Source organism: Coenobita brevimanus, chromosome 1 (assembly GCF_032717465.1).
Source record: "Coenobita brevimanus isolate Jiangsu-jjx chromosome 1, ASM3271746v2, whole genome shotgun sequence".
In the NCBI taxonomy this organism is placed as follows: Eukaryota; Metazoa; Arthropoda; class Malacostraca; order Decapoda; family Coenobitidae; genus Coenobita; species Coenobita brevimanus.
Genome location: NC_136954.1, coordinates 45,797,422 through 45,811,179, shown reverse-complemented (window position 1 = coordinate 45,811,179; position 13,758 = coordinate 45,797,422). Strand labels below are relative to the sequence as shown.

Below are 13,758 nucleotides of genomic sequence, written 5' to 3'. Positions count from 1 at the left end.
AATGGAGATGCGAAAACCAATGATGGGTAACTGAAGTAAAATTAAGGCAACACTGACCTGTCTCACCAGCTCCCCCACCATGCCGTCCCAGCCGCCGTACTGGCCATCGTTCTGGCCACCGTACCTGTTGTCCTTCACGAGTTGCAATGTATCTGAGAAAAAAAAAAAAATCCCGTGAGTAAATAGGTTAACAGATAAATAAGTTAGCATTAACGAGAGAATATTATTATGAGATTTGTAAATTACTGGGCACCACAGTTGTCCTTCAAAGCTGTTAATATATTGGAAAATATAAGAAAAAAAATTGTGGCTATGTACATTAACAAGAAGAAATCTTTAAGGAAACTATAACAAATATGTGATCATAAATACAACAGCCTTTACACGTTGCAATGTGTCTTGGGGGAAATTGACGCGTGAGTAAATAGATTAATAGGAAAGAAGGCAGCAAGTATACAATTACATAACAATGTGACACAAACAAAACCCTACACAGCAAGAAAAAAAGATGCCATTATTAAACACGGACACCAAGAGAGCCCATACCTTCACTAAGGCAACACCATTCTCTTTACATGTTTTTCAGACCATGGGCTTTGACCTTTTTTTGCCTTAGATTTAATCAGATGTCCCTCTGATATTCCAGTCGTTATACTAAACAAAATGGTCTGAGGTTACAATAAACTAAGAAGGCAATCATTATGGTGAAAGGAATCTCCAATTCACCATAAATATATCCTGCATCTCCAACTCTACAAGAAAAAATAAATAAATACATACAGAGTAACTGCAACTAAAGAAAGAAGCTCGTCTCCAAAAATAACACTTTCACAATCTATAAACGCTTTACTTATTCTGCACAGGCTATCACAAGACGGTTATATTCAGCTCAGAGAAATTTTGCCAGTCAAAGAATTGTTACCCCACGAATAACTTTTTGCACAGCTAGAAACCTCCTCAGCTAAAGAAAATGGTACGAATTTTTAATGAATATAATACCAAAGTACGTAAATGGTGGCGAAAACAGTAACACACACATCTCTTTACTTCTGACATTTCCACTTCAACACTAAAAATCGAGTACTTTTGTTTTCTTTTTTTCTTTCTTTGTTCCCTCCCTCACTCTCCCCCCCTCCCTCCTTTTTTATCTCTACACCCAATGACTGCCGTAACACTCAAGGAACAATTACTGTGGGTCAAACAGCTATTTGTTAGGTGTCACAGGGCAGCTAAGATAAGAGCATGAGAGGGACGCCCTGAAGAATTCGTCCTCGGTGGAACCGATTCTTCTTCGATTTGGCCCTGGCAACTGAACCGCATCATATTACCAACCTCAAGACCTCCCCCCAACCTGACATACAATGCAAACATTTCCTAGGACTCTAAAAATGCATAAATATTGTTATACCATTGGGACCGTAGGTACGGTACGTCAACAACGATGCGTGTACAAGCTAGGACGTTAATGGAAGACCGCTGAACACTTCTTGGTTTTATTTCTTCTTGGCACAGGTAAGGCACACTTGCAAAACACTGATTTTTCTCTCCCACGTTAACTCTGTCTTCCAATCATTACTACTTGCTCACTGTCCATTCACTAACTCACTGACGCTCACTTACTGAGTGTTCATCCTTCACTGATTATATATCACTGTCTGGCTCAGTAACTGTCGCTGTCCGTCCACAACCGACTCACTGACTGGATCACTAACTGTGCACTTTCTCACTACTTACTGATTATCTGTTAAAGACTTTCTGACTCTCACTGCCTGACTGACTCTCACTCACCGACTAGCTGTAGCACGCGAACTAACGGTCCACTACTCTCTGCCTCACTGACTGAACTCAAACTGACCTCCGCACACACAACTCACTCCATACTCTTGGCTAACTGCCAGAAAACGGGGCAGGTCCTTTTTAACCCCTAAACCGCGGGCTTGTTTTGCTTTGACTTGCGTGTCCCGCGGGCATATTCGCGCTCCGACAGACTCTCTAAAAATATTTGCCAAAAATCAGTTATTAGTCCTAGAATATTAAAAATAATATGCACATGGCACATACATTCAGCTTTCTCCTGGGATGTTTGCTGAGCCTTCGTCGAGTACCGTAGGACTTGTGGAGACCTCTGAAGTTGGGTAACGAAGTCTCCACTTTACACTTCCCGACAACCCGTAATATGATTACCACAGCCTGATATTATCACTAGAAACACTATTCTATGATTCTCAAATAGTTTGGAATCCATACTTAAAAAAAAAAAAAAACTCTGAAAGCAATGAAAATTACGAGCGCGTATGGCCTTCCCACTTGCGATCGTTCGCCGCTGGTGTTCTGTCATTTATTATTCATAAAACCCCTCACACTCTATATTTCTATTACTATATAGCACTTATATATATCTACAGTCTTTATCCATAAGAGTCCTTCAGTAATAGTAGTTTATTGTCACTGCAGGCATTCAATTTCTCTTTCAGTAAAATACGTAGCATTCACTTTCTCGTCCTGTATACTAGCGCTGAGAGTGAATGTCACTTTCACCTTCACTTTCATAACTCACAGTATTCATACATGCTAGAGTGAAACTTTCACTTTTATTACTCCTAGTACACATACTCGTATTCTTATATTACTACTCATTTACATTTCTATTTACAATCTCTATTTTATTTACATTATTTCACTTGTTTACACATTATTTACACATTATTTACATTTCCACTTGGACTGTTTTACTCACCAGAAAGATCGTAGTCACTCTCTATCATTTTCATTGACAAATTAGCCAGTTCATGTTCCACAGCAGTCACTTAGCCCTTTACCTCTTTCCACACGAGGTTTAGTAGGGGGTAGAAGTCACAGGGCTCTTTTGCCTGGGGCTAAAAAGTGGCAGAATTTGACAGGTGCGAATCCGACGTGCTTTCACATTGAAAGACGACAGTAAACTGATACTGGTGGCCTGCCTAGGGGGAGTGCATTGCTGCCAGTGTCAGCCTTGTGACAACTGCTAATATACTGTATATGCTATGAAATGATTGGTAGGAAATCTAGACAATACATAATAAATTAGGTAGTCGCAGGTGAATGTAAATATCACTTAGGCTTCTCCCTTCCTTTCTTATATATATTTTTATTACGAGAATAGATTATACGGCATATTTCAAGGGGAAATAAACAGCGAAAATTAGCGAACGAGTGCACATGAGGTGTTGTCAGGTGATAATTAGCCAATTCCAGGTGTATGGCACTATCACTTACCTTATTTCTTTTTGGTATATATTATTTGGTATAAGAATAGGGCATAGGGCTTATTTCAATGGATGAAGTCAGTGGTAAATTCCAGGAAAGATTTACTTAGCATAGCATGGCTGGGCAGGCGAAAGGAGAGGGTAATGGAGGGGAGGTAGGAAGGGAAGTCAAGAACAGGGAGAAATGGCTAAATTGTCAACAATGGATAGGAGTACAGATGAGATTAGGAGTGCTGACTAGTGTTGGACATTGGCAGTGCTGATAGATGATACAAACCACCACTTGAATGCCTGGGCGAATTCAAAATAACACAGAATCACAAAAGTGACGCACCCGGTATGATCCCTTGCTCCCAAGTGTCATGAAAGTGACATCACGTGGTTAGGGGGTTAAATACCCTCTCCTCCACCCCCCCCCCTTGGCCACCCAGAACACTCTCAGGCCCAGGAGAAAGCTTGCACTGTGTGATGCAATAATGCACATTCTAGAGCCTAGGACAGAACTCACATTTTCCCATGCAATAATGCACTTAATAACACAAAATAACAATAATGACATGAGTTAATTCCTAAGGTAAGAGCGAAAGCAAACAAAACAGACATGCCGAAATTTCCAGAACGTTCCTCATACCTCCAGATACAAACATTAACCTAATCCTATGGCACAATGCTTAATTTCTAGAATGTTCCTTGTATTTCCAGATATAATGCATTTGCCCAATCCTACCAGCATTACAGTATCTATCTCAAGCAAAACACCAGAAAAATAGTACGGTATATCACAGCAAGATGGAGTTAAAAAAAACACAAGACCTTCTTGAATTGTAAACACACGAAACTGTTCACTTCAAATATGGTAATTTCCTTACGTCTTTCGTAAGATGGAGGGCAAAAATGCCCATGAACTCTCAGCAAAAAAAAAAAAAATTATCTTCTTTACTTCCAACAACTCAAAAAAATGGAGCATTTAAGCAGAATAGATATCTGCTTACACAAATACCTCTTGAAAAGGAATGGATACAGATACGAAGCTCTCATATTTACTCCTTACTCCTCAAAGTACACAGAAAAATCAAATACCCCTAATTAATTCTGAGGAAAGAGGGCAAGAAGTCACCGAGGCCCTTAGCTTCGCCCTCATAACGATCATTCCCAGAAATTTACCTAGGATACCCAAGAACTACTACTTTGCCCTCTAATGCCTTCCCATTTTCCAGCACAAGCCCCCAAACTCGTATACTCACAGTTAATTCCGAGGAAGGATGCCAAGAGGTCAGCAAGGTCTTTAGCGTATCCCTCGTAACGATCATTGCCAGTGTAGTTACCGTCCTTCCTTATCATCAAGAATGGCTTTTCCTGTGATGAGAGAAAACGGGGCCATTATATTATCACAAGGAAAATGGGATCACACTAATTTTTCAACTGCTTAATACTCGTATATATAATATTCCTCCTTCAGAGAGAGAGAGAGAGGGGGGGGGGAGGAAGATACACGCACCAATATGGATGTAACGATGTAAGAACTGTTAGCCATCACCCGATCAGTCAACAGGCTTGTCAACTTGACCGCCACTGTTTCCAGTCCTCGTGTGTCGCTCCACGTCCCGATCTGAAAGAGAGAGAGAGAAAAAAAAATAACGAATGAATGAATGTATAATCTACCGCCAGACAATAAAAGCCTCGTGACACAAGGTAGAAAATGATAACGGTAGAGGAAAGTGGTAGGCTATTTTAAAAGGTTAACTACATGTATATACGACAAACGAAGGGGACAAGTAATTATGCACTGGAAAGGACATTAATGTGACTAAGAAATGACACAAGACGAGTAACAGATAAAAAGGGAGATTCACAGATAATGTCACCGAGTGAAGGCGGCATATGGAGTCAAGCCAGGTGTGGGAAGAAATCTATCTATCTATTGCCAGACGCCTCAATCCCGTTTGGGGTGGCCACAAACAAATCGCCTCCAAGTCGCCCTGTCCCCCGCCATTTCACTGCCCTGCTCCCAACTCACACCCCCCTCTCTCATATACCTCTCCACCCCATCCCTCCATCTCATCCTCGGCCTCCCCCTCCCACTTCCCCCCTCCACCTCACTCACATACACTCTCTTCGTCAGTCTTTCACCCTCCATCCTCTCCACATGGCCAAACCACCTCAGTGTGTTCCTCATAACGCTTCCTATCACATCCACATCCACACCACAACGCTTCTTTATATCCTCTTTCGTCAGCCTGTCTCTCCATGTGACTCCACAGGCTCCTCTTAAATAACTCATTTCCACTGCTCTCACTCTTGACTTGTGTCCTTCCAACAACGTCCAAGCTTCACTTCCATACATTAGAGTTGGTATCACAATACTGTCATGTAGTAACTTTTTCACTTCCATGCTCACTTCCCTGTTTCTTATCACTGCTTTCAAAGAAGAAATACATAAAGTAAATTTGCCGATGTAGTCACGACTAGAAACTTTCCTCTTCCCTCCTCCCTGTCCCCCCTTCTTCCTCCGCAACGCTTCTCCCTTTCCTTCCCCCTTTCCTCCGCTTCAATCCCTCCACCTTCCCCTCCTTTTCCTTACACCTTCTCCCCTCCCTTTCCTCCTCCCTAACCCTTCTCCCTCCCCCCCTTATTCCCAACACATCTCCCTCTCCCTCTCGTCCTTCTCCACCTTTCATTCCCAACACCTCCTCCCTCTCCCTCTTCTCCTTATCAACCACTTCTCCCTCTACTCCTCCCCAATTCCTCCTCCCCAGCTCCTTCTCCTTCTTCCTTTCCTCCCCAAACCATCCTCTCTCTCCCTCTTCTCTTCTTCTCTTAAGACACCAAAAATCCGTCTCCCTGTCTCTCTCTTCCTTCCCAACCCCATTTTCCTCTAACCCAGCTTTTCTTAACTAGCACCCCAAGGGGTGCTGAAGTAAATTTTAGGGGGTGCTGAAAAAATGATGCAGTATTAGTTTCTTCTTATTGGTTTTGCTTAGTATTTGCATCCTTGATGTTTTTTTTATTGAAGAATGTATAATTTAAATTTCCAAGCAGTACTTCACTTTATTTTATCCTTGTAGTAGTGTAGCAACTGTAGTCCCAATAACCGCATGACTCCTTACTGTTGGGGGTGCTGAGGTCAGAAAAGGTTAAGAAACGCTGCAAACCTCTTCAACCCTATAAATTATCTTTCCATGTTCTTACTACTCTCACACAGTATAATTCAGTTTAGGTGGGGCTTTTCAGCCAGGAAGGTTAGAGTATTCCTTCACCCCTTCACTACTAGAACTGTCATTAGTTACATCAAATCGTGTGGTGGGAGCAAGAGGTAAAATAATACGTCATCGATCCAATACGTCATCTATCTAATACGTCATCGATCCAATACGTCATCTATTTAATACGTCATCGACCCAATACGTCATCGATCCAATACGTCATCTATTTAATACGTCATCGACCCAATACGTCATCGATCCAATACGTCATCAGTCCAATACGTCATCTATCTAATATATCGTTGGTCCAATACGTCATCCATCTAAATGGTCATCAGTCTAATAAGTCATCTATCAAGTATGCCATCGATCAAATACGTCACCGCTCTAATACGTCACCGATTTTATGTCATCGGTCTAATACGTAGCTGATTTAATAAGTCATCGATTTAATACGTCACTGATCTGATACGTCATCGATCTGACGAGATAATTCCTACATTTCAACAGCCTCAGAAAAGACTGACTAAAATCGCCTGGCAGTACAACGAACAGAATAATAATAATAATAATAATAATAATAATCATAATAATAATAATAATAATAATAATAATAATGTATATTATAATGACCCGTTTACTGTACGTTTGTTGGTTTGTCCATTTGTTACGATAACACAGAAAAACGTCTCATTGTAGCGCAATTTTTGTCAGAGGAAGGTACCGCTAAAATGCTCTTACTTGAAGAATAAAACAATTTCCAATCCAATCGGGCTACCGATTCCCTAGTTGTGACTCACTTCTGGTCATTTGACACTGCACGGCTTTGGTAGCCTTTAGGCAGATCACTTCTTTGTGGGTATTGAAGATACCATAACACAACAATTTTGACATCGAGCAGAAAGGCTGCCAAAGGCTGCCTTTATGCCAGTGATTAAAATAAGGAAAAGTTATACTCATCAGTGATTCATATACAGTCGGCATCAAGTGTTTTATAGTCTCTCCTGCTTCTCTTTCCTTGGACTTCGAAAATCCATGTGGTGAATCCTCAGCAGCCGACACTAACACACAAACCTCTTCAACCCAATATTTTATCCTTCCTTGTTCTTACTACTCACACACAATATAATTCAGTTTAGGTGGGCCTTTTCAGCCAGGAAACTACAAACTACAAACCCCAGGACTAATCTTTATCTTTCTCCTGTCATCGACTACAAGTAAACTGAGCTTATCTCCTACAGATCTACTCACTGTCTACTACAGCTCGACTACGACTACGATATAATCATTACAGAGCTGATAATCCATGTACAGTCTGCATCAAGTGTTTTATCGTCTCTCCTGCTTCCCTCCCCTTGGACCTCGACAATCCATGTAGTGAATCCTCGGCAACCGAAATTGATTAATTTATCTGGCCACAGTTCAGTATCATTACTCTTGTTTGCTGAGGATTCGCCACACTGGTTTTCAAAGACAAGAGAGGGAGACAGGAGAGGTGACAGGATTTTTGATATCCACTGTTTCTCTCCAGCCCGAGGACGTCTTTCATTATATATACAAGATTTTATTTAGCTCCAGTGAGACCTTTCATATTGGAGGAGTTTAAAAGAAATCGTATACAGTAACTTCACAGCGATTTTCATCCATGCTGAGGAAATCGTGTTAAGGTAGCAGGGAGAAAAACAAGCTTTCTTATTGTATTAAATCAGTCTGGATACATGACCCCTTCAATGCGATGAGGGCAGTACTCCCGAGGTGGATGGAAAGCTGATGACAGGGAGTGCTGGAGCTCCCATTTCATCAGCCCTCAGGCCTAGTTCCTGACCATCCCCCTTTGCTGAACTTTTTCAGTGTCTCATTTACACAGAAAGTAGGCCAGCATGCTCTCCAGTACAAATTTCTCTAACTATCTTCACCAAACTACATGCACGGTACACACTACACTTCCTATTCAAAATTCACCAAAAATGGCGTCGATTCATCAAGCCTCGGAGTCCCCAGGGGGGGGGACCATAAATGCCCCCACCATCCGCCCCTCTCCCGATGACGACTCGAGGTGCCTGGAACCACTGTCTGACTCACTTCTTCTTCATTTCTGCAACATTCGCGGCCTTTCCTCTAACTTTCGCTCTGTTGAGCACCACCTCTCCTCCTCTAAACCTCACCTTCTTTTTCTAACGGAGACTCAGCTGTCTGAGGCAACTGACAGCAAACCCTTTTCTGTATCCTCCTACTTTCTCTATGCTCATTTCAAAGCCAAAGGTGGCTGTTGTGTATACATACGCAACGACTTATCTTGCTCTCGTGTTCCTGAACTTGATTCTTCTGAATTCTCCACACTCTGGCTTCGGCTTTCCTGTCATTCTCTGACTAAATATATCTGTGCCGTTTACTTATCCCCTAATTCTACTGACTATCAAAAATTCTTCGACTATCTTACTTCTACGATGGAACACATTCTATCCATTTCTCCTTTCTCTGAAATCTCCATTCTTGGAGATTTCAATGTTCACCACCACCTTTGGCTCTCCTCTCCTTTCACTGATCCACCTGGTGAACAAGCCTACATCTTTTCTATCCTTAATGACCTAGAGCAGCTTGTACAGCACCCTACCCGTATCCCTGACCGCCTTGGAGAGAGCTCCAACATACTTGACCTCTTCCTCACAACTAATCCTTCTGCTTACTCTGTTAATCTTTTCTCTCCGTTGGGCTCCTCCGATCACAACCTTATTACCTTAACCTGTCCTATCACTCCGGTACGGCCTGTGGACCCTCCAGGGAAACGTCGTCTGTGGCATTTTGGAGCCGCGGACTGGGAGGCCCTCAGGCAGTACTTCTTTGATTTTCCCTGGAATGATTATTGCTTCCATGGCCGTGAGCCATCTGAGTGTGCCTTGCGCATTACGGAGGTTATTCTCTCGGGCATGGAAGCATACATTCCTTTCTCATATCCTTTGACTAACGCAAGAATGCCTTGGTTTAATCACGCTTGTTCTAATGCTGTCCGCAACAAGGAGAAGGCCTACAAAAGGTACCGGAGCCAACCCACCCCTGAATCACATCATCTTTACGTTTCTGCCCGGAATCGTGCTAAGTCTGTTCTTCGCTCTACTAAAAATAATTTCATCCATACTAAATGCTCTCAACTCTCCGACTCGAATTCTTCCCGCTCCTTCTGGCACCTTGCCAAAAATCTTTCTAACAACTTTACCTTATCATCCTTCCCTCCTCTTTTCTACTCTGATGGTTCTGTAGCTATTTCTTCTACTGATAAAGCAGATCTCTTCGCACAGACTTTCTCCTCCAATTCCACCTTAGACGATTCCGGTGCTGTTCCTCCATCACTTCCCCCTTCTGACTTCCTCATGGCTGACATTAAAATTTCTTCAGTTGATGTATTTTCTGCCATCACTGGCCTCAGTACTAACAAGGCATATGGGCCTGATGGGGTCCCTCCTGTTGTTCTCAAGAACTGTGCTTCTGTGCTTACACCCTGCCTAGGCAAATTCTTTCGCCTTTGTCTGTCAACTTGTACCTTTCCTTCTTGCTGGAAGTTTGCTCTCATTCAGCCAGTCCCAAAGAAGGGTGACCACTCCCAACCCTCCAACTAACGTCCAATTGCTTTAACGTCCTGTATTTCAAAAGTTTTCGAGTCAATTCTTAATAGAAAAATTTTAAGGCATCTTTCCTATCACAACCTTCTTTCCGATCGTCAGTATGGGTTCCGTCAGGGACGCTCCACTGGCGATCTTCTCACCTACCTTTCAGACTCCTGGTCATCCTCCTTTCGGGACTTTGGCGAAAGCTTTGCCATTGCACTTGACATCTCAAAGGCTTTCGATCGAGTCTGGCATAAATCTTTAATTTCCAAACTGCCCTCCTACGGTTTCTATCCTTCTATCTGTGCCTTCATCGCTAGCTTCCTTTCTGGTCGTTCTATAGCCGCTGTTGTAGACGGCCATCGTTCTTCTCCTAGATCTATCAACAGTGATGTTCCTCAGGGCTCTGTCCTATCACCAACTCTTTTTCTTTTATTCATCAATGATCTTCTAAGCTGTACATCTAACCCTATCCACTCATACGCTGATGACTCCACCCTTCACCTTTCCATTCGGTTCCCGCAACTCCCATCTCAACAGTTACTTCAACAAACAAGGGATGAGGCTATGGCACACCTAATGTCTGACTTGGCTCGTATCTCTGACTGGGGTAAAAATAATATGGTTGTCTTTAATGCATCTAAGACTCAGTTCTTACACCTATCAACCCGACAAAATCTTCCACAGGTATACCCACTAATGTTTAATAATATTCAGCTTAATCCTGCATCATCCTTGAACATGCTTGGGGTTTCATTTACTCGGGACTTATCTTGGAAAGATCATATTACATCTCTTGTAAAATCTGCTTCCAAGAGATTGGGTGTGCTAAGCCGACTCCGCTCTTTCTTTACCCCTGCACAATTGTTGACTCTATACAGGGGTTTTATCCGCCCCTGTGTGGAGTACAACTCTCATGTGTGGGGAGGCTCCCCACATACAGCTCTTCTCAATAGGGTGGAGTCAAAGGCTTTTCGTCTCATTAACTCTCCTCCTCTTACTGACTCCCTTCAACCTCTGTCTCTTCGCCACACTGTTGCATCTTTGTCTCTTTTCTATCGCTACTTTAATGGTCACTGCTCCTCTGAACTGTCTGCTTGCATTCCTCCACCTCTACGACGGGCGCGTAGCACCCGTCTGGCAGCAAACTCTCATCGCTTTTCTGTCCAACTCTCTAATGCAAGAGTTAACCGTTACTCCCAGTCTTTCATTTATGCAACAGGTCAGCTCTGGAACTGTCTCCTTCTGTCTGTATTTCCTGCTGCCTATGATCTCCAGTCTTTCAAACGCAGTGTGTCCAGGCATCTCAAAATGACCGGATCTTGAATTTGGCTCTCTATTGTATTTTGTTTTTCTCTTGGAGGGAACTGTTACTGCAGGCTCATGGCCTTTGGTTCCTTCTTCCTCGCATTAAAAAAAAAAAAAAAAAGTCCTGTTACCGACAAGCGACTTATCTGGTTTAGAGGGTAACCAACCTAACCTAACCTAACCTAACCTAACCTAACCTACCCTACCCTACCCTACCCTACCCTACCCTAGCCAACCTTTGCCTAACCTAACCATTCCTAACCTAACCATTCCAAACCTAACCTTTCCTAACCTAAGTAGTCAGGGGACAACCTGCGTCACTACATTAATCTATATAGCCCCTTCTCGCTACCTCCAGACGATTTTATTCGACATGGGAATAATCTCTGGCACTGAAGGGGTTAATAAGGGTCATTATAAAACATCCAATTCGAAACCACCAACCTCACCTGAATAAATGCATTGGGATGCAGCAAAAGTAAGATATAAATGATGCTCTTAGCCTGATGTGGTTAGGCAGTCTGTCAATCCTTTCACTTGGGGATGACTTTCCGATGCCTTTTAACATTTTCGGCCGGTAATATGTATGACGTCTTCGGGAGTAAAAATCTGCAAAGCGATAAGACAGGGAAAATATCTGCAAATTTTAACATCTTACCTCCCTCTCTGTCTGTCTGTTTGTCTGTCTGTCTGTCTCATTCATTTTTCGACCTTTCTTTCTTGTAAACACACACACACACACACACACACACACACACACACACACACACACACACACACACACACACACACACACACACACACACACACACACAAACACACACACACACACACAATTTGTCCGGGTCTCTCCTCAGGTGGATGATAAGTGTTCATGTTATCTCTCCAGACGATTTTATTCAGATCAATACAGACTCTTCGAACTTAAAGGATTCTGTCTCGTACAAACCCTTCACGAACCCCTTTCTTCCTCATGACCCTTCCTTGGTTGGAGATTACTGTCTGTCTCGCAGCGTACGTAAGGTCTGTGTGGCCGACGTATCTTTGCCTCTGTGTAACTCTTCCTCCTCCTCCTCCATTCCTTCTCTCCATCCATTCTTCCCTCTATCATTCTCGCTCTTTTCCTCTATCTTTAGTCCTCTTTAACAACTCTCTTCCACTGTTCTCAAATCTTTACCCCCGTCCTTCCAACAGGGATAAGTATATTACGGACAAAAGAACAGGCCTATCCAGGGGTAATCTGCAAAATAACTATGAGACCGGTGCCTGAGAGCTATGTAAGCTGACGAAAATACCACCTTACAGGTGGCAATGTGGGCAGTCGAGGAGGCTTTGTTGCATCTCCTCCTCAGCGATTTATTTTGCATATTACGACTCAACATTTGGCTGTAAGCTCTTTAAATCCCTTACATATCGAAAGCGTTTTCAATAATAACATAAAGGAGAATATCGAGGCGCAATGTGCAGCATAGGTCGCTTAAAAAGAGGTGCTAGAAAATGACTGTGACCATTTAAAACACAGCCGTAGACCCCCTGACTGCCATGTTTCCAAGAGACGAATAAAATCTCCTGTCGTACGCTGAAGGAAAGAAGGAGTAATGAAGAACTAGCACCAAGCCATAATATGCCTATATGGCACTAAGGTAGAAAGGAGCGGGTTAAATAATTATATTAAATGTATGACGGGAAGAGCAGTAAGAAGAACGATTATAATGGAAACAGAAACAGTGAGAGTGTCACCTAGGAAATCAGTAAGCTGTGGGGCCGACGTAGTAAGGAAAGGAAGGGGAAAGCTAAGAGATTGTGCTGGAGTGTAGACGAGCAATCAAGAAAAAGGTGACGGATAGTCATCGGGCAGTTACAGTGTGAGCAGACGGGCTGAGAGTCACGGCTCATTAAATGACCATCAATGAGGCGGGTATGACCAATGTGAAGACCAGCAAGGATAGTCTCCCAGAGACGACTGAGGTGAGTAGGTGTGTGCCAGGGAAAAAGTGAGGGTTTGTCACAATGAAGTGTGTTGTGAACCTGAAGGTTCCACGAGGATTGCCAAAGTTCACGAAAGGGACGGGTTAGAACAAGAAAACAATCAACAGCAGGATTGGGGTGGAGAGAGGACCTAAAGGTGAGAGTAGCAGAACTTGCCAGCGAGTCAGCTTGTTCATTACCAGTAATCCCGTTATGGCCAGGAACCAAGCAGAGGCGAAAGGACTTTTTCCGAACAGAAAGGCGGAACAGCCACTCCTGAACTTGGGTGATTAGAAGATAAGAAGAAGGCGAGGTGAGTAAGAAAGTGAGCGCACTGAGAAAATCGGAGAAGATGACAAAGGTGGAGGAGGAGACTCTAGGAAGGGACTTCAGAGAGAGAGAGGGAAAAAAAAGTTCTGCAGTGAGAATACT

The 13,758-nt window shown here is 42.9% G+C and overlaps 1 pseudogene; it reads right to left on the bottom strand.

The window, feature by feature from the left end:
• The window catches only part of LOC145395838 (glutamate receptor 1-like), a 378,247-nt pseudogene that overhangs the window by 31,497 nt on the left and 332,992 nt on the right, over nucleotides 1-13,758 (bottom strand).